This window comes from Ambystoma mexicanum, chromosome 6q (assembly GCF_040938575.1).
Source record: "Ambystoma mexicanum isolate Mex_15411 chromosome 6q, UKY_AmexF1_1, whole genome shotgun sequence".
NCBI lineage: Eukaryota > Metazoa > Chordata > Amphibia > Caudata > Ambystomatidae > Ambystoma > Ambystoma mexicanum.
This window is the reverse complement of record NC_090937.1, coordinates 1,107,862,678-1,107,883,966: the sequence shown is the minus strand read 5'-3', so window position 1 is coordinate 1,107,883,966 and position 21,289 is coordinate 1,107,862,678. Positions and strand designations below refer to the sequence as shown.

General features: G+C 47.6%; 1 protein-coding gene across 7 annotated transcripts in view; it reads left to right on the top strand.

The window, feature by feature from the left end:
- The window catches only part of DCUN1D4 (defective in cullin neddylation 1 domain containing 4), a 960,807-nt gene that overhangs the window by 248,381 nt on the left and 691,137 nt on the right, over positions 1-21,289 (top strand). The window lies entirely within an intron of this gene.

Sequence of the window (21,289 nt, the reverse complement as noted above, 5' to 3'; positions counted from 1 at the left end):
GACCAGCTGTACATCAGGGGGCCGGACCAGCTGTACATCAAGGACCAATGCTTCCCGGACTCCCTAGTCGTCGCTACTACACAGAAAAGGGCTGCGGTACCACTGTCCTGGTCGGAATCACCTCCCAACAAGGACTGCAAGAAACTGTACAGCCTTGATAAGCATGTCTCCACCCTCATAGCGAGCAATAGCGAAGTTCAGTGGAGTCTAGTCAAAGAGGGCGTCCCAGAACCCGCTCGCACTGGCCTTTTGGACGTGGTTGCAGAAGGATGAAAACTCGCACAGAATATTCTAAAACATATCTTGGACTCTGCAGGGCGTGTCCTTGCCCAGGGGGCACTTCTCAAACGCCACGCCTGGCTCAATAATTCAGGCTTTAAAATGGAGACCCAAGCCTCTCTGATTAACATGCCGGTGGAGGGAGACCCAAGCCTCTCTGATTAACATGCCGGTGGAGGAAGCCAACCTTTTCGGGGAAGTGCTTGATGAGGTTCTGGAGACCGCCACGAAAGAGCAAGAGACTTTAAAATTGCTCAATCATATTTCGGCAAGCCCTTCATCCAGGGGGGCAATTTCAACACTTGATGGCCCTTTTGTGGGCAGTCCCTCGCCACCCTCTTCCCAGGGACAATATGATTCGGGGGGGGTTCCAACTGGACCTACGGACAGGGCTCCACCAGTGGTTTCCAGTCCACTCAAAATAGAGGGTTTCGTCAGAGAAAAGGCAGAGGCAGATACTCCGCTTCCAGAGGCAGAAACTCTGCTTCCAGAGACTCCACAGCCGCCGCCTCAAAGTGAATCGGCGCTAGAGATCCCCTCCCACACTTCCCCGGTTGGGGGACGTCTAACATCTTTTACCCACGTGTGGGAGGGGGATCACATCAGATCAGTGGGTACTTGACCGTCGCCCACAAGTACTGCATCGAATTCCTCCATCCACCCTGCTGCCATCCACCCGGGAGCAGACGACTGAGACATCATAAATTAAAGATGAAAACTCTTCAGGAAGTAATCCTGTTACTGCGGCAGGGGGGATTACATGGCCACCTTGGACATAAAAGATGCATCCTTTCATATTTCAATGTTGCCAGCGCACAGAAAGTCCCTCTGTTTCAGGATAGAAGACCCACACTATCAGTTCAAGGTTCTCCCCTTTGGCATTGCCTCAGCCCCGAGGGTGGTTACAAAGGTATTAGCGTAGTGGCGGCTCACCTGCACAGACAGTCCATCCCCATGTACCCTTACCTCAACGACTGGCTCATAATCGTAGACTTGTATGGAACATGCCTGGGAAATACCCAGATGACAGTAGATCTCTGATTCTCTATCAAGAGAACAAGTCTATCTGGTCCCCAGCCATGTCAAACCGTTTCTGGGGACCCTGATTCAGACAGAGGACTGGCTCATCTTCCCCTCTGAGGGTTCAAAACATGCTGTTCCAGTCCCTCATTATGTAGCCAGGCATCGGGTAAACGTTCGCAAGGACATGCGGCTGCTGGAGATAATTGCTTCCTGCATCTTCCTACTTCCTGACTCATTTGCGCATGCGCTCCTGAAGTCATGGAGCTTGGACACCAACAACTCCCTCAGAGATGTATGGACATACATGGGGAAGCACAAAAACCCAACACCATGCATTGCTATTCCAATAAGTGGAAATGCTTTATCTTTTTGCAATGGTTAGAACGTCAATCCCATTGACTGCTCCCCCAAAGATATTGTCCTCTACCTAACACACCTATTAGACTCAGGAATTGTTTTCAATTCTCTAAAGGTCCACCTGGCTGCTCTCTCTGCGTATACCACATCCCAGAGCAAGGTTTTCATGGTGGAAGGTTCCTGTCATTAAGGCCTTTATGGAAGGGGTTAAAAGACTTCACCCCCCATATTTTCATCCCAACTCCCGAAACCCATGCACAAGGCTAGTCTTGAGGCCCTCACCTATAAGACTGCCTTCCTAGTTGCCATCACCTCGATGAGGCGGGTGAGTGAACCGCAGGCCCTCTCAGTTCAGGACCCATTTGTAACTATTCACAAAGATAATGTGGTTTTGTGCACTCACCCACGTTTTGCACCTAAATTCATCTCGAAGTTTCATGTGAACCAATCAATCAAACTGCCCACTTTCTTTCAAAACCCCACTAACTTGGCAGAAAGAAGCTGCCGTACACTAGATGTGATGAGGGCAGTGACATACTACCTTGAAAAGGACTAAGCCACTAAGAAAGACAAACCAATTATTTGTCTCTGTGCTAGCCGGTAGAGAAGGGGACCCCGTCTCTAAATGAGCTATTTCCAAATGGATCGTAAATTGCATCACACTGTTAATCTCTTGCCAAGAGAGATCTAACTTTTACGCCTCGAGCTCACTCTACTCTGGGCACAGGGGCTACCATAGCATTCATTGCACATTTTCCTCCAGATTCCATTTTCAAAAAGTTCCCAGAGCTTCTAGTGGCAAAAGTGATGCAAAATAATGTCCTAACGCTCTAATGTTAAGTGTTCCAAAAGATATGGAGTTTTCCAAAACCCCAGGTTCATGCGTAGCAAGTAACATCAAGAAAATAATCCACTTTTCTTGGTAGTGTTTCTTCTTCCCCTTTTTTTTAAGACAGCAATAACTCTTGTTTTGTAGGGGTACTGTTTTTCTTCCCCCTCTTTGCTCTTCTGCCAAGTACTGCCAATTTTATTTCCAAAAATCACTGGGATGACGAAGAGTACTGCTCTTTTTACGCATCCTTTTATTCCCAGTATTAGTTTCTCAGTAGCCCGGGTTTACTCTCCTTCCTGGCACCACTTACGGGAGCAATTGGTTAACTGGCGTTTGCCAAGGTGTTTCTTCTGGGTTTGATTTCACCCATATTCTGCCCTATGCAGCATTGCCTCCCATCCCCAGTGTTTGCTCCCGCCCGGCCAGTACGTTCTTATTCTGATTCCTCTGCTTTCTCGCATGGCTGTCATCTGGGCTTGGGTGGACATAATGGGCACTTTGCTGCATTTCTTCCTGCCGACGATTGTTCTACTCTGCAAAGTTTCCCCGGTTACTCTCCTTCCCACGGACTTCGGTCTTCCACCGGCGTTATAAACCATTTGGATGTTTTGCCGACTTCCCTGGGCTTGTTGTTCCTCTGCCTCAGTACCATGGACCAGCTGCACTTTCGATACTCTAGCGGATTGTCTCGTGTCAAGCTTTCCCCCAGGTCAGCGGATTCTCTTTTGGGACTTCCTTTGTTTTGGCACACCGTTTCTTCAGTTCCTTCGGTAGCAAGAAGCCGGGCGAGCACTTTACAGTCCGCTTGCCAAGTCGTTTGGATTTTCTTGGTCTCCCTCTGTTCTCTTTACTACTACTACTTCTCTGCATATCTCGTCCTTACATTTTTATTGTACACCAGATTTTGCACATAGGAAAAGGACTAGACTGCTGTTTGTAGTACTTTGGTCTGTTCAGCACATATCTATGGAGCCTGCTCATCTCAATTGGTGATCCTCTATGCGATCTTTTGTTCTTCCTTGTGGTAGTATTATTTATACATGTAGAGGGTTCTACCTTGCGCTAATATCTTTGTTTATGTAGTATGTGAGTGTTTAGATTAGGGGAAATATTTTTATAGTCCTGTCTTGCCCAGATGTGAAGGGTTTCCTAACATAAACAAAGGGACGATATCTTCTGATTTGTCACACAGGTCAGTTCTGATGTCACAACTAGATTTTAATAAGAACATTATTTCCAGGCTTTTATAAGGATATTACAAGCTGTCATTTATTATAGTGTACATAATCCTTGTAGGATTGCTACAGTGCAACTACAGCTAGAAACCATTTTAAAATACAATTTCATGGGGGAGATGGGAGAGTGACATGGGGAGGGACATTGATGAGAAGTTGTGGTTGTTGATGTGTCAGAAGGCGTCAAAGACCGTGGTATCTTGTCAGTATAAGTTGCATGGCATCAAGCTTCTTCATTGTGGCAATATTGTTATTTGGCATTTATATAGCACCCTATTTATCATTGGTATGATCTCAAAGCAGTTGTGGGTTGAACGCCCTTAGGGACCGTAGTCCAGGTCAGTCCAGAGAGGAGGGTACAAAATAGTGCTTTGGTGCACTCAGTATGTGTGCAGCCAGTGTGATTTGCGTAATGGAGGCTGCATCCTAACACTAGGTCCGGTGGTAGTGAGGGATCAGTTGAATGTGTGCAATCAGGTGGTTGGTCTCCGAGACTGCATTCTGGCGGCATTAGGCCTGTGTCGGACGTTTGTGTGCAGCTAGGCCGATTTTGTTTTTTGTGGGGTATGGCTGCGTTCTAACAGGTTGTTGTGGTGTTCATGGAGAGATTGTATGTGTGCAGCTAGGCTGAATTTGATCGAGGGGTATAGCTGTGCGCTACTTTTTGATGGTGTAAAGTGGAGATTGAGCATAGAGGTGGTAGAGGTGAGTGTCTGCATTGGATGATGTACTCTTAGGAGTTCACTGTTAGTGGTTACTTTGTGGGTCTGGATGAGTAGACTGTGATCGTTCTCATGTTTCGCGGTATCGGTATTCTGAGGTAGATTTACAGGTTGGACCGGCATAAGTTATGATTTAAGGGTCGTTGTTCTTTAGCTCGGCGCTATGTGCCTATTATCCAATTTTCCGGGTCTCTGGTTGTGGTTTATGGTGGGCTATAGGGTAGATCTTTGGCAGGGAACTGGATACTGACCAGGATATATCTCACAGCAATTTAGCCCTACCGAGGCAGTGGTACTAAAGGACAGGCTGAACAGAGACATTGTAGGGTCTGGTTGTTTTGGTGCCTTAGGAGGGTTTGTACCTTAGGTGTGTAGTCGGGTAAGGTAGGGAATTAATGGGTATGAACAACTCGATGGCACGAGGGGCTGCTGGGCCTGTCAAGTAGTATTGGGGGCTGGAGAGTCGGCAGATACTTATCCCGGAGCCAGCCAGCCATTAAGGCTGCCAATTGTGGCCTCACAGTTCCTGAATCCACCTTAATGTGGTATTGGTCAGTTTCTGTAGTCCACCCTCTCGGTATCCCTTGTTGGCTGACTGATTATTTTCTAATTTAATGTCATTGCACACATGATTCCATAATGTTGGTGTGGTTCAGCAGCCTTAGGCTGTCCTAATCATGGTTTAGGGAAAAAGCCAGGTGTTTAGGTCTTTACAGAAGGCCATGTAGTCATGGGTGTGTCGAATGTGAGGGGGGAAGAGTTGCACAGAGTTGGAGCCAAGGTTGAATAGGCAGACCTTCCAAACCGGGTTGAATTGGAGGCTGGAATCGCCTATAAGAGGGTGTAGCTTGACCTTAGGGGGCGTGAAGGGTGGTATGGTGTAACCTTCTCTTGTAGGTAAGGTGGGCCGGTCTTGTGCACTTCTCAGTGGGTAATGCATAGGATTTCAAAATTGACCCTTTGTCCAAGAGGGAGCCAGTGCAGGGTGCGCAGAGCGGGGGAGATGTGATCCCTCTGTCCCATTGCACGAAGCAGTCTGCTGGGAGCGTTTTGGGCTCTTTGGAGTTTAAGTTGGTATGCTGGTGTACCCAGATATAAGGAGTTGGCATAGTCCAATCTCAACATAACCGTGGACATAATAGCGGACATAATAGCAGCAAGTCTGTTGGGGTAGGTAAGGGAAAATGCATCTTAGCAGCTTGAGGCGGTAGTGATAGGATGTTGATACATTATTGTTCTGGTGGGAGAGGGTTAGGCCCGTGTCCATAGTACAGCCAAGGTTTTTGTCTATTTTGGAAGGCGGGGTTGGGGGTGGTGGTGCCAAAGGAGTGGGGCCATAGGAGTGGTTGTGGGAGAAGGGCAGTGTTGCCACTTACCATGATCTCGGTTTTATCTGGGTTCAGAAGGAGGTGGTTTCTTGTCATCCATCAGTCAATGTCTTTTAGGCAAGCTTTAAGGTCGGGTCGTGGGTTGAAGCTTGTTTTGGGAATTCTCAGGATAATTTGGGTATCACTAGCATAGTTGTAGCAGGTGAGGTTGTCTGCACGGATGATCCCTGGTAGAGTGGTCGAATAGAGGTTCAAAAGGAGAGCAGAGAGCTAGGTGCCTTGTACTCCTGTGTTCACGGTGCGAGCGGTAGAGAGAAAGGGGGGAATAGGAAAGTGATTTGTTTCCTGTTGTTGAGGAATGAGGGAATCTAATTGAGTGCTGAGTCTCGGATTCCTAAGGAGTGGAGTCGGTCGAACAGTATAGCATGGCTAACGGTGTCAAAGGCGGCTGACAAATCAAGGAGAACCAGTGCTGCACAGCCCTCTCTGTCGGCTGAGACCTTGAGATCATATTACGCTCACCTGGCTCCCACAGAGGCATCTATCTGAACTGGACAGCTGCAGTCCCCACCAATGTGACGCGTAGCGCCAAGATGACGGACTGGACTGGCCCACCTAGCTTTGTTTGCTTGGCCCGTAGGAATATTCTTCTGCAAATGGAGAAAGGGAATTAACCACCCGTGGAGTTGTGTAAATCCCCCCACCCCCGCTGTTCTCCCCACGGATCACCTTTGATGTCCCCTCTTATAGTCTCACCTGATGGTTTGAAAAGATGAGCTCTCCATCCTGCATTGAGCGCAGGGGCGCGTTGATAACCAGTTGCTTCACTGGCTCGAAGGAATTGGTGAGTTCCAGAATATTGACTCCGAAAAGTATGTAGTTCGTAAGAGTTCAAATGCCTGACTTTCACTCTTGTCTGATTCCTTGCAGATTGCAGCTTGACCCTAGTGAAGAGTTCCTAGTAGCAACCGGTAAAATATTCTGGTAAGGATTTGTATTTCCAACAGAGTTCGATAAATAATGTCAATATGTAACCTGTTGCTTTCTCCCTTATTCAGGCACTGAGAGAAAGTATGAAGTCTCAGGGAATAATACCTCCGGCGGTAAAATCAGGTAAGTCTAATGTGGTGAGGAGGGTTCACCTTGATAGTCCCTTTGTTCCACCTTGCTGTCCTTTTGTTTCCCCTTAGAGGCCGGGGTTCGGCGAAGATGCAACGGAAGCTGCGCCGACCCGTGAAGAGGAATAGTACCCCCGGTGGTAAAATCAGGTAAGTCTATGGGGGGGAGTACTAATATTCCTCTTGTGTATTCCCTTGGCTCACCTTGATGTTCTTGTCTACTCCTTGGGTGCTGGAATGCGGCGGGAACATGCAGGAGGATGCGGTGGAATGTGAAGATGCTGCGAAGGCCGGTGAGTTCAGCGCGGCAGCAGGTGAGGCGACGCGCAGAAAATAACTTTTCTTTCAGCTCGAAGGCGCGATGGATCGGGAATTCAGGTAAGGATCAAAGGTATTGCTCTTGTTCTAACCTTTTCTCCTTCTTTCTCCCTTTTTCTAGGAGCTCCAAATTCGAGGCGGGCGTGGCAGAAGACTGGATGCAGACTTGCAGGCACGGTGAGCATTACGCTGCTGGATGCAGAATAACACGAAGCGTGTGCTGCTCTCGGGCGTGGTTTAAATAGCCTCCAAAGTAGTCCCAGGTAAGTATTCCTCCCCAGCCCGCCCAAGTAAAAAAATAGTCCCTAGGTAAAATAGTCCCTTCCAAGCCTCATTTGGCTTGGAGCTCTTGCAGCATGGTCTGCATCAGGTAAGTTCTACTCTGAGCCTGGTGCCTATGGCGCCAGGACTGACTCTCCATATGAGCCTGGTGCCATAGGTGCCAGGACCGCACCCAAACAGCCCCTAGCAGGGGTTTTTGGGCTTGCCCAAAATAACTTGATGCCTGCTTCCGGGGTTGCTGGACCTGGTCTGGGTCCCCAGGGGTAGGCATCATGACAATCATCCTAGATCGAGATCAGAGTGGCTTCTGGTCCATGGCGCGGCCTGAAGCCTGATTGAGCGGGGTCGAGTAGGTTGTTGGATCCTACGAACCGGTTCAGCAATACGTTTCGCCAGGAATCGGGTGTTGGAAATCAGCCTGTGCCATCGGGAAATATGCCAGAGGTGAGGAGTTATTTAATAGCAGTAGCAATATGATCATGTCAGCCTTTCCAAAATGTATGCAGGGGTTTCCCCTCTTTGTTGGCGTGGTTGCGGAGCAAGGCCCCCATATTGCATATGTGGGGAGCATGTGAGGGAGTGCAAATGTACAGGACTGAGGTTCTGGGGTGGATAAAGTAGGTGGAGCGGTTATCTCACGCAGTGGAGCCCGTGCTTGTGCTGTTTGGTTTGGAGGGAAGGGAAGGCGAACATAGGGGTATACCCACCATGGTGCATTATCTGTTGGCGGCCACCTCATCTGGCACTGCGAGCACTCTCCCAGACTCTTGCCAGCAACGACCATTGCAACGCGCTTCCAGGAGGAGGCGGGGCATCGTTTGGACACGTGATCTGATCACGTGATCTGGGGCGAACTCAAAGGACGGAGTCTGCCGCCCGTATCGTTTGTTCTCAGTGGCAAAAGTGCTGAGATTGAAAGCGGACCTACTTACTTCACCTCATCTGGCACTGCGAGCACTCTCCCAGACTCTTGCCAGCAACGACCATGGCAACGCGCTTCCAGGAGGAGGCGGGGCATCGTTTGGACACGTGATCTGATCACGTGATCTGGGGCGAACTCAAAGGACGGAGTCTGCCGCCCGTATCGTTTGTTCTCAGTGGCAAAAGTGCTGACATTGAAAGCGGACCTACTTACTTCACCTCATCTGGCACTGCGAGCACTCTCCCAGACTCTTGCCAGCAACGACCATTGCAACGCGCTTCCTGGAGGAGGCGGGGCATCGTTTGGACACGTGATCTGATCACGTGATCTGGGGCGAACTCAAAGGACGGAGTCTACCACCCTCGCGGCGTTAAGCCCGGCAGGAGACAAGCCTATTGGCTGTTGTGCGGCTGTTTGGCGGTCTGAGGCATACCAAACAGGTAAATAAATCTTTGTCTTGTGCGCATTAACACCATTAAATAATAACCGCTACACTCGTAATGAGACTGCGCAGCTCACCTCTTGAGGAAGATATTGATGTACAAGAAGGGTCTATTCTAGAGGCAGGGTGCGAGTCAGGGAGGGGGGCCTCTATTGTCTCAGACTCAGACCCAGTAACCTCACAGGAGACTCTAACCCATGTAGAAGCACAACAAACATCCAAAAAATATGGAAAAGAGGGTTAGAATATACTCTGACAACTGAAAAAATCCAGACAAGAATCAACGACCACTTCCCTAGGAAAAGGAACAAGAGTACCAACGACCTAGAGGACATTTTAGACACTACCTGGCAACTATAAAGACACAAACACAATACTCCGGCCAGAAATACACCTACAGAGGGGTCAGAAGTAAATATTACTTCAACAAACAAAACCCAAGGAATTATGGCAATTTCACCGAGCAACCGTAATCAACAAGAAGAGCCATTGGCCACCCCACCAGAAGGGCTCCCAATGGCATCCGAAAACACACTGGCAGCTCTGAGCTAAATTCTCTGGTCTCAGTGTTTGAACTTCTAAGAACAGAGGTGCAAACACAAGCAGGCCATCTATTGGAAATGTCGCAGGAAATCGCTAAAAATGAATCAGCCATGGTTGCAGTAAATAATATCATGAACAGCATTCTGATTCCAATTTTAAAGGAAACACAAATAGAGCGCATTAAACAGGGGCTAGACATCGCCCAAATTCAAAGCCTATTGAAAGAGGGGGCAAAAAGCAATATCACTACCCATGAACTTTTAAAGACAATACCATCGGAAATTCAAAAATCGCAAAACCAGAACAAGACTCTAAACGAAGAAGGGCCAAAAGATTTTTTCGACGACACACCACTCTCAGACTCAATCTTGGAAGAATTTCGAAGGCTGGCAAATGTTGAAGTCGACCATATAGAAGAAATCAACAACAGCCCTCAAAAAACCCAAGAGGAGGAAGAAAAAGAAAATCCGACCGATAGTTCAAGTCAGAACTTCGAGGTACCACAGAGATTGATAAGGAAAAAGGGTCATAAAAGGAACAAAAGGGTCAAACAAATAGAGGCCACCGTCTTTCAATCATCAGGTAGAATGACGAAGAAACCCAAAAATCAGGAAAACAAGGCAAAAAAGAAAACGGGGACAAACACATTCCTGAAAAATCGGACTATTCCCATAGCTGAAAAGGCAGTTGATTCCATTGCTACTGCATCTCCAGCAACTAACTCTCCACAAACCTCAAAGGTACATGATGCCCTTGCAAGCAAGTGTGCCTCTGAGGAAAACCGGGGCAAAAAGACATGCTCAACGGGCAGGGAGAGTCCTAGTGAAATTAAGGTCCAAACTTCAAACTTCGGCATGCAAAAGGATCTTATATTTCCATTACCTGCAGCTTCTAACAACCAAAAAAGTAAACTGGCCCCTACAAATACTAAGATTGCCCCAATATTCTTAAAACAAAATCTGTACAAAGAGCCAAGAAAGGGACTTAGCATGGAGCCCAGGCAAGTCCCTATAAAAATGGCCCCCATTTTTCTAAAACCGTCAGGCAAAAAGGCTCCTGCACCACAAGAAAAAAATAAATTTCCCGTACCCGCCATCAAAGATGTGATATCACCAAGCCTCACATTCAGTGAAGTAGACTGCTGGAATGGGACCGGGAAATTTAAAAACCTTGAAATGTGTCCTCAATATGGAGGAAGAGAGAAAAGTGAACAAAAACAACAAACCCCTACCGCAGGAAAAGAGGAAGTAGTGGAATTAAGTTACACAATCCCAAGATTGTGGCTTAGACTAGAGAAACAGAGCAAAAAGACATCACTCTGTAGATCTGTCTTATTGTCAGAAATTCAAAAGAACTACAATCTTTTTCTTTTCGCTTCAGAGGACATTGAGTATTTAGCCTTCCCATTCAGGGAGGATAAATTCTTTGTGGAGATGGCTCTCACCTCAAGAAAGGCACAACAGGCACTCGTCATCAATAAAGATGATCTGGCTAAAGAAGGACTCTGGGTTTACGAATCAGAGGAAGAAGGCAAGTCTGGAAATCACTTGTGGCATAAACGGATAGGAGAGGAATCCGTACCCACCGCCGTGGGCACTGCCGGAACTGCTAGAGGGTTCCAAAGTAACGCAACAAGTGGTCTCAGATTAAAAGATGATTTGATAACTAAACTCCCAGAAATTATCTCGCAAGTCCTCCAGAAATTGGGTGAGGAGCAGAACAATCTTTAGTCGGAGGGGCCTTAGACTAGTCTCCTGGAATACTAGAGGCCCAAACTTCTTGAGGAAAAAGCAACTCAAAAACAACCTTTTAGAGCGCAACGATATCCTATTGCTCCAGGAGAGACATGGTTAGTCAACCCCATCGAGATAGAGGGTTTCACAGTGCAAAATATCAAGGCCTCTCAAAAAGCTAAAGGAAGACCAGCAGGAGGTATGATAATAGCAACCAAAAACTCCACCATTAAAAATCTTGTAACGCTTTGCAATAATTCAGTGGGTATCCAGGCCTGTAAAGCAGAGATAGGACAGAGCGACTGCCGGGCCATTCTTATTCTGGTAAACATCTATTGGAACCCAGCTAGCTCCAAACTCCGAGACTACATAGAAACTCTAAATGATCTATTCTCCACGGTTAAGATTAATTATATAGGAGCACAGATTGTCGTAGCAGGGGACCTGAACACAGATCTTATTAGTGTAGGAAATATGAGAAATATCTTGCCTAAAAACAGCACCACACAGAAAGGTAAACAATGGCGGGACTTCTTTCAATCATGGGATCTTGACATGATATCTGAAGAAGATAGCAATACGGGCAATCCCGGACCAACATGGCGCCAGGGAAGGCTGCAATCAATAATAGACTACATCTTTGCCTCACCATCACTTACCCTGCACCCTCCTTATCTCACCTTAGATTGGGAAGGGGGTAGTGATCATGCGAGGTTGGAACTCTATTTTCCTGAAATTCAGTGTTCCACAAACCCACGCATCAGACAGGACTTGGAAGGCTCAAAGGGGAAATTGAAAGTAGTCAAGTACAAACATGGGGGGGAAAACTTGAACGACCGTTTAGCAGTAGTTCACCCCTCTACATTGGCAGAAGAATGCCATCCAGAAAGATTCGGAAAGTTTGTATGGTCCATTTGCCAACCAAGTGAAGTACAAATGGTGGGGAAACAGACACATCTCCATCACTTCGATAAGGAAACTTTCAAAAGGAAAAGAATCCTGCGATAAACATTGCGAAGTATAAGACAGACCAGAACAGAAGATCCTCTAGGCTGTATCCAAAAGCTTAAAAAGACCAAACAAATTTACCGAAACTGGTCCAAGAACCACAAGCATTTAAAAATACAAGAGGATGGGGAGAGAATGCTTCTGCTTCTTAGTGCAAATAATTGCAGAAATTTTTGGGCAGTATTAAATCAACTCGAAACCGGCCAAAATAGCTCTATCTGCAACCTAGTCCCGGAACACAAGTGGGTAGACTACCTGGCCAAGAACTTTGAAGCAACAGGCTCAAGAGTTATTAGTTTTTGCAATATCACCTGGTCTCTGGAATTCACTGAAGAGGATATCGAAGAACTTATAACATCATCTCCTACCTCAAAAGCAGCAGGTCCGAACGGCCTCACATATCAGGTGTTAAAAAGCCAGCCAAAACTATGGTCAAAATTGCCATCTCGTCTCTATCAAGGAATCCTGAGGTAAAAAACCTTCCCACCGTCGTGGAAAAACGCAATTATCATTCCATTCTTCAAGGGGGGTGATAGGCTAAGTCCAACATGCTATCGACCCATAGCCCTCTTGGATATAGTCAGTAAAATAGTCATGAGAATACTACTGAGGGAACTCTCTCTATGGGTGGACACAAATGAGATTCTCCCCCCAAATCAAACAGGTTTCAGGAAGGGTCTCTCTACCAGCCTTAATGGACTTATACTGAACCTGTTGAGCGAAAGCTCAAATGAGAAAGAAGGCTCTCCACTGTATGGGGCATGGGTAGATCTGTCCAAGGCATTTGACCTTGTGGACAGATCACTCCTTTGGCAGAAACTGAATAACTGGGGAATTCCAGCCCCCCTGCTGGCTATGCTCATCGAACTACACAAAAATACCGCGATTAGAGTGAGGCTGGATGACGTTGGCAACCTTTCAAAAGCAATCCAGGTCCTCAAAGGGGTAAGACAAGGATGCTTGGTTGCACCATTGTTGTTTAACCTATTTCTATCAGATATTGGAGACTTTCTGGCCTCGGCGTCGCTCATCTGTCCCGGGATTAACAGCAGAAGACTACACTGGCTGGCCTACGCGGACGATCTAGTACTCTTGGATGGATCAGCACTAGGACTGCAACATCTTTTGTCCAAACTCAATGAATATGCCAAGTTAAACGGCCTAATAATCAACCCACTAAAATCCAAGGTCCTGATTTTCAAACATCCAAGAAAAAAGGTAACATCAAGGATCTGGGTGTTGGACAATAAAGCAATTCCCCGAGTGGATGAGCTCACATACCTGGGATATGAAGTCTTAGCCCATCCAACTGCAAATAAGGTGATTTCATCAATTCTCAGCAAGATCGCGAAAATCATCGCACAAATGAAAAACCTGAACGGAAAATTTTGTAAATTTTCATTGTCCCCACTCAAGAAATTTTACATAGGCAAAGCAGTTCCTGTCCTCCTTTATGGATTAGAGGCAAAACCTCTGCTGTGGAACTACGATTGGAACAAAATTGAGGGAATTATTTGGAAATCGTCCATTTCCCTACCAATGTGCACCTCGTCAGTCAGCCTGAGATTCGAACTAGGCCTGACCTCCTTGAGCTGCCGTGCAGAGTGGAAACTTCTGTCGCTTTATCGCAATATAATCATAGCCAGCAGGTCCACTCTTTTTTTCGATATAAACCAACATCTTAAAGCAAAATCAAATCAACTATCGAGCTTAGAAGAAAAGATGGGACAGATTCTGCACAGGCTGGATCTACCTACAGAAATCCTTCTGCAAAACCCCTTGAAAGTAAAAAAAAAATTAAAAGTGGCTGACTGGATTGAAACAATCACAGGAGTTAGAAACCTAAGAACACTAAACTCCTTCTTGACAGTAGATAGGAAACTTGGCAATATGCCACGTTACCTGGAAAAATTCCCAGATCGAGAGATAAGAAACAGTTTTCTCAGACTGAGATTGAACTTAGCCCATACAGGAGAAATATTAGCTCAAAGAAACCAGGGAGAGAAGGCAACAAAATTCTGTGAAATTTGCAAAACTTCGAATCTCCAAACATTGAAACATCTACTGCTGGAGTGCGAAGGCACATGGGCCATAAGGGTGTCTTTACTGAGGAGGTTTGTAAACAGAGAAGTGAGTCTAAGCCAAAATGCATTCTGGAACAGACTGATCTCCGGCCAGGAAATCATGCTCACTGCAGCGATAGTAAAAGTCTCAGAGAAACTTACCATACTAACAAAGTATCAAAAGACGACACGGTTCAGCGAGCCTCCTGGTTGACATTTTCTGGACCTTCCAGTTATTTCCTGGTTTCCGAGATCCTATTGCAATTTTATCTTTGGAAAGGCATTATTCTTTCGCAAACATTATTCTTTTGTAAAGGTTTTTTTTTTTTTTAAAACCAAAAACAAACAAATAAATGTTGGCGGCCAGAGGTTGTTTGGTGTGTCATTGGAATCTGGAAGGCCTGCCAGGGCATGTTGAATGGGTGCCCAAAGCCAAAGATATTTATTTGTTGGAACCAATTACGGTGGCCATTCAGGGCGGGGGAATTGCTCAAGTGGAAGTGGAATGGCTGGCGTTTTAAGCTAAATATATGGGAGTGTGATGTGCCATGGCTGGTTTGGCTTTTGGGGTGAGTGAGGGGGTCAGAAATGTGAAGCAGACAGCTTTGTGAAGAGTTTTCAACTTTAGCCATTTTATTAAATAAACAGGTTGGATAAACACCTCACTATCCCTACCCTGACGAGAATTTACCTGCCTTAAATAAACTAAAGGAAACACTATAACAATGGGCTATCTAACTCTCACACTTGTACAGCAAGCAAAACAAAAAGGAACTATATTTCAATTCACATATAACCTGATTCATATTGTGATCAATGTCTCTTGTCATGATCTGGGTGAAATCCCTTCCCCAGATTCAAATAAGGGTTTTCTCCACAGTTCAAAGGAAAACAAGGATATCTGGTTTAACACAAAGTTCCAGTACAGTTATTAAGTTCTTGTACTTAAGTTCTGTTATTTCAATAAAGTGTCTCAAAGTCATAAGCTCTCAGTACTTTTAAGATTCCTGTGCAATTCTGCTCCTCTCCCTCTGGAGAAAGGCAGCCTATTTGCCACCCTTCCTCCCCCTTTGTTACATCAGAAATAGTGGTAAGGACAAAGTGTTATTCTGTTTCTGCCTTGTTTTTGGTATTGTGTGCTTAAATTGGACAGGGTTTTAGATTTCCTAAAACACAAGTTGTTGTTCTTACAATCTGTGTACTTTTTACCAATCCTCTTTGCCTTTCGGCAATCCTTGTTGGATTGGTAGTGCTCAGGTGTTATTCTCTCTTGGCTTGGGTATTGGTTGCACAATTTAATTTTAAGATAATTTCCCCCACCTGGTTGTGGTGCTTGCCATAAACTCACAAATTGGCTTTTATAGTTCTCCAGCATGGGGTCTGGCATGAGCTCACATTCTCATGAATATTCCCTGCCGTCAGGCTGGGAATCCTCAGTAAAAGAAAAAACATTTTCAGTTCCGTTTCTAAACTGTCTTTCTCCTATAAACCAACCACTGAGCTCTGGATCATACTGCCCTCTACCTAAGCCCCTCCTCTGGTGCCATCTTCAGATTTTTACTGCACGTTCAAGTGTTGGGAGTCATCGCGTTTTGCTCTTCGAGCTTCTGTTTTTTCGCTTTTGTGATAGGAAAGTTCTATAGTTCTATTTTTCGGTCACTTGAGCCTGTGTGCTCCATCGCTTATTCTTCTGATTAACAGGGACCCGTTTTTTGGCATATTTCATCGCCCCTCAAGAAATCGTTGTTCTTCTTGGAAGCTTCCAGAAGTTTCTTCAGGCCTATACCATGCCGGATCATGTTGGAGAAGGACAGAGCTTCCCTCTTCAAGCTGTGCACCAGCTGCGGTTTGCGGAATTTTTATTCGGATGACAAGCATTTCCAGTGCCTGTATTGTGTACACCCGGTGTATAAAGAAGATTGGGAGATCTGCTGTGGCTTCACCAAGCGCACCATGTAGGTTCGACACGCCCGGTTGGCGGCTTGGCTCCAGACCAGGGCCTCTACCCTGGGAGATTCACAGGGGCATGCCACTTCGGATCCAGCCAACCTGAGCGAGCTTCTAAGTCCTTTGAGGGCGCTCCATCTGTGGGGGCTCAACACAAGGCCAAGCACCGCAGGTCAGTTTCCGTCAGAGTCGCCGCTCCAGCGGGTCCCGCGCCGTTCAGGGCGCGTTCATAGTCTCATCTGCCTCGATCCCCATCCACCGCTCCAGCTCTTCATCCAAGAGTAGTCAGCTACCCCAGGGAAGCTGCGGGAAAAGGGTAAGGTGTTCGAGCCGCCTGTAAAGGAGAAGGCCAAGCAGGACAAGGTGTCCGAGCTGCCAGTGAACGAGAAGGCCAAGATGGCCGACCTGCCTGTGAAGGCCCAGGTGGTCCACGCCAAATCATCCTCCTCGATCAAGATGGTGGTGGCCTCCCTTTCGAAGGCAAAAGGGGCTCACCCCGTCCAGGGTGCCCCGGCGGCAGCCAGAGTGTCTCTCCAGGCCAGGCGAGAGTTTTCTTTCAAGCCGATAGTAAAGACCCTGGAGAAGAGGATGGCAAACCTCAGTCTGAGACCGACCCCTCAGGACCCGAAGAAAGTGGGGGAGAGATGGTGGGCGGGGGGGCAGAAGAACTACAGGGCACAAACATTTCTTCATCTGACGAGGAAGAGATACTTTTCGTCCACACCATCCACAGTGGTGACGATGATTATAACGTCGAGGAGATGCCTGCAGGAGGCGGCGGTGACGACGTTGATGCAGTCGACAATGACATGGACACTAGGCCCAGTGACCCTGTTGCCAAGGTGCCCCCTAGAGATTTATTGCAGGATATCCTCTCTACAGTCCACATGCTGGTGTCAGAGATTGAGAAGAGGTTGCCGATGACCCCACCAGCTGCACCGCCGGTGTCCGCGTTGACACTGGGGCAGCCACCAGTGAAGAAGAGAAGACACCCAGGGGGACGTAGACGCAAACGGCGAAGACGGATATGGACGATGACGCAGGACTGTAGGACTGGGAGACCCTGCATCACCGGCTCCGAGAGCCTCTCCACTGGACAAGGTGGGGTCTTTTCATACCATGATTCCCTGGGACGTCGGAGCTCTTCCAGCTCACCCCGGAGGAGAAGGAGGGCTTCCTGTACCAACACCAGGAGGCGAAGAGCAAGACTATCCTGTCGGTGCTGCTCCTGGACGACGTCTGGGATGGGGGGCTGTCGCTGCTGAAGAATTCTGCTTTAGCTCCAGCAAAAAGAGACCTGCTTGAGAAAAAGTACCAGGTGCTGGAGTGTGCTCCCAAGTGCCTTCGCTCTCAACCGTCGCCGGACTCTGTGGTCTTGGTGGCCGCCAGGAACAAGTCGTCAAGCTCATCGTCCTCTTCAACCGTACCCCTGGACAACGAGATGGAAGAAATTGGATTCCATGGGTAGAAAGGTAATGTACTCAGCAGCGATGACCGTGAAAGCGGCCAACACCTTGGCGATCGTGGCCGATATGACCGTGAGCTTTGGGTCAAGATGGCTCCACTCCTGGATTTCCTCCCCTATGAAAAATGGGTCGAGGCTTTGGAGATCCTCTAGGAAGGCGAAGTGGCGTTGGACCATGCCATCATGGTGGCACTGGAGAAGGACAGAGCTTCCCTCTTCAAGCTGTGCACCAGCTGCGGTTTGCGGAATGTTTATTCGGATGACAAGCATTCCCAGTGCCTGTATTGTGTACACCCGGTGCATAAAGAAGATTGGGAGATCTGCTGTGGCTTCACCAAGCGCACAATGAAGGTTCAACACGCCCGGTTGGCGGCGTGGCTCCAAACCAGGGCGGACACAGGTTTCCGCTAGATGGGCAACAGGGTTTGCCTTCACCGTCGTGGCTGGCTCAAGGCCACCAACTCCAGGCAGGAGGTCCAGATGAGGGTCCTGGCCATGCCATTTGACAGACATTTTTGGGAAGACTGTTGATGATTCCCCCCAGGCCATCAAGGCCGACAGACGGCCCGTGCCTTGGGCACCCTGCAACAACACAGGCTGTCCTTTCGTTCCTCAAGAAGAAAGTCTAGCAGGTCTTCGAAGAGTTTCGGAGGGGGCTCATCCTTTTACTGCCAACCCTCCTGCTCCTCGACCCAGGAAGCCAATAGAGGTTACTCCAAGGCCTTCGGGGGTCGCTGCCTGTTGGGGAGAATTCTCATTTGATGGCTAATTTCCCTTACCTAGTAAGTCTCTCAGTAGCTTTGCTGAATCCCTGGAGCTGTTATTTTCCACTTGGTAAGAGTGTGAGCTTTTTTCCCCACTTACTTGTGTTTTGCTATGTGTTTCGACCTGTTTTTTTTTTATGATTGTGGGTTCTGAAGTACACCACTTTCGTAGCCCCCTTCTTTGTGTGTCACCCAGCACCTTCTGTGCAGTGGCACAGGGTTGTCGTTCAGACTCCCCCGACTCCTTTTCTGAGACGACTACCGTCCCCCAGAAAAGGGTAAAGTTACCATTAACTTTACTTAGTCAAATTTAACCACAGATCCAGTACACACCATCTTACATGGAGTGCTGGAAGGGTTAACTCGACTCTTTTTATCTGTACCTCACAGAGCATTGTTTAGCTCTTTTTAACATTTAGACATGGCTGGTGGCGTGGCTCCAGACCAGGGCCTCTACCCTGGGAGATTCACAGGGGCATGCCACTTCGGATCCAGCCAACCTGAGCGAGCTTCTAAGTCCTTTGAGGGCGCTCCATCTGTGGGGGCTCAACACAAGGCCAAGCACCGCAGGTCAGTTTCCGTCAGAGTCGCCGCTCCAGCGGGTCCCGCGCCGTTCAGGGCGCGTTCATAGTCTCATCTGCCTCGATCCCCATCCACCATATCTACCCTAACTTTCTACCGCGGTTATCTTATATAACTGTGGTAATATTGTAGGCTATTGTATTAGCTTCGAACTTAAACCCGCTTGACCAAATGTTTTTCTTTTGGCTCCGGTACGGTTTATTCGCCATTTCTTTTAGTTAAAACCCTTCTTGTGTTTTACTTTGCGCTGCAAACCAGGTTTGCCTTCTTTGTTCACTGTCTTTTGGCGGGCTTCTGCTGAGAAGCCCTCCACCAGGCGCATAGTTGGGCTGAATGTGAGAGAGGGGTGTAGTCGCCCCCTGCAAAGGGTATCCTAGGAAACCCAAGTCGCACTTTGCCATGATTGGGCAAGGTGGTTTTCCGGGCTGGACAGCCCACCGCTGGGGGATTGACAGCAAGCTGTGTGAATGGGGGGGTTTTGCGCATAAAAGGCAGGTCTCTTGGGCTGGAAGTTAGTCGCCACTGGAACTACAAGGAACCGACGAGAAGTGGAGGAGAAGTCCACTGCTGCAACTACCCCGTACCGGTGAAGCCCTGCTGAAGTCCTGAGCTATCTACCCTTCAACGACTAAGAGGAGATCCAGTCCGGAGTCGTCTTCCCTTGAGCCTGGTGGGGATAACCAGCTCATCTTCTTCAGCCAGAGGTCGCCTTTGTGGTCCAAATGGCTGCACACTGCTGTAGTGGACCGGATAGCCACCTGAAGAACCTCTCCTGTTTTTAAGGAGCGCACCTTACATTCATTGTCGCTGCTGCCGGCCTCATCCCTGTGTGGTGCGGTTCCCCTCATCGTCCATAGCACCTGCTTCGATCTTTGAGAAAGGTACTGTGTCCTGTTTGAGGAATTTTGGGTGAAATCCCTATTTCTCTATTTTAAGGCTTGTCCTTACTTTTCCCTTCTTATAACTTTTGCTTCCGAACATTGACAATATCAAAGTACTCTTGGCAACGTTGAATCTCGAACTGTCCGAATATGTGATCCTAGACAACAAGCACCCGGTGTCATTTGACTTTGGCTCCGGCCCCTTGACTCTTGAATTCCCGTCTGTGTGTTCTTCGATTCTGTCTGCCTAACCAACATATTGCCTGTGATTTTTGCCCCCAACTCTCTCTGGGTATTTCGGGTGCTAAGTTTTTTTTATACCCCAATAGCATTTCTTGCCACGGATACGCGTTTATCTAGTAGACCGAACTGTCAAAAAGTGATCGCAATTGTATTCACGGTAACATGTTCTGTTTCATAACACCGCTCCAGTCAAATACAGGGTACTTACCTCGAATAATACTCTACAAAGTGAATTGGTTAGTTGTAGTATATTTAACGTGTGGTTTTTGAATTAATAGAAGTGTCATGTCGATAACAATTGGTTTAAAAATAAATGTACTTATATTTTTTTACCTGAAATCTTGAGTCAGTGTTTGCTTGGGCCACAGTATTTGTGGTCCCTTTGTGTAATCTCTGCTACCGCTCATATACTCTTGAGATAAGCCTGGCTGCTCTGCTACTGCTACCACTATAACCTGGTAGTACAGGCTTGTACCAAAGGTAAAACTTGGACTGCCACCTGTAGTAATTGTGTGTAGTGGTCCCCAAGGGCACTGCACAGGATTCTGCCTAACACTGCCGTCGTCGTGAAGGCTCCCACGGTGGCGCGGCAACCTCCAAGCAGAACTGAACCTGCCAAGATGTCGGGCCCCCACCACTGCACCCCGTGGGAGGCCGGCTGGCGAACTTCATCAGTGTGTGGGAGACCATCTCCACCGACTGATGGTTGCTGGATGCTCTAGCCCACGGACACACCTTAGTTTCAATGAAAGCGTCCTTGAATACCACCGGTGGCCCGACAGGAACAACGCATCCCTCAGCTACTGCTGGAGGTTCGGGCCATGTTAAGGAAAGTGGCGATGGAGCTTGTTACAAAGAGACTCCGGAGCTCCGAGTTTATTCAAGATACTTTCTCGTAAGAAAGAAGACCGGGGGATGGAGGCCCATTCTCGATCTACGACAACTCAACAAGTGCATAAAGGCAAGCTGGAGGAGGGAGACTTTTTGTTGTTGTTGGATCCAGAGGCTGCGTACTTGCATGTACCCATGTGCAAAGGTCACTGCAAGTATCTGTGCTTTGTCATTCAAGGGAAGCATTACCAGTTCAAGGCTCTTGCTTTCGGGCTGAAGTCGGCACCCAGAGTCTTCACCAAGTACAGAGCTCCCTTGGCCACCCATCTACGACTGCAAGGGATCCACGTGTACCCTTAACTGGACGACTG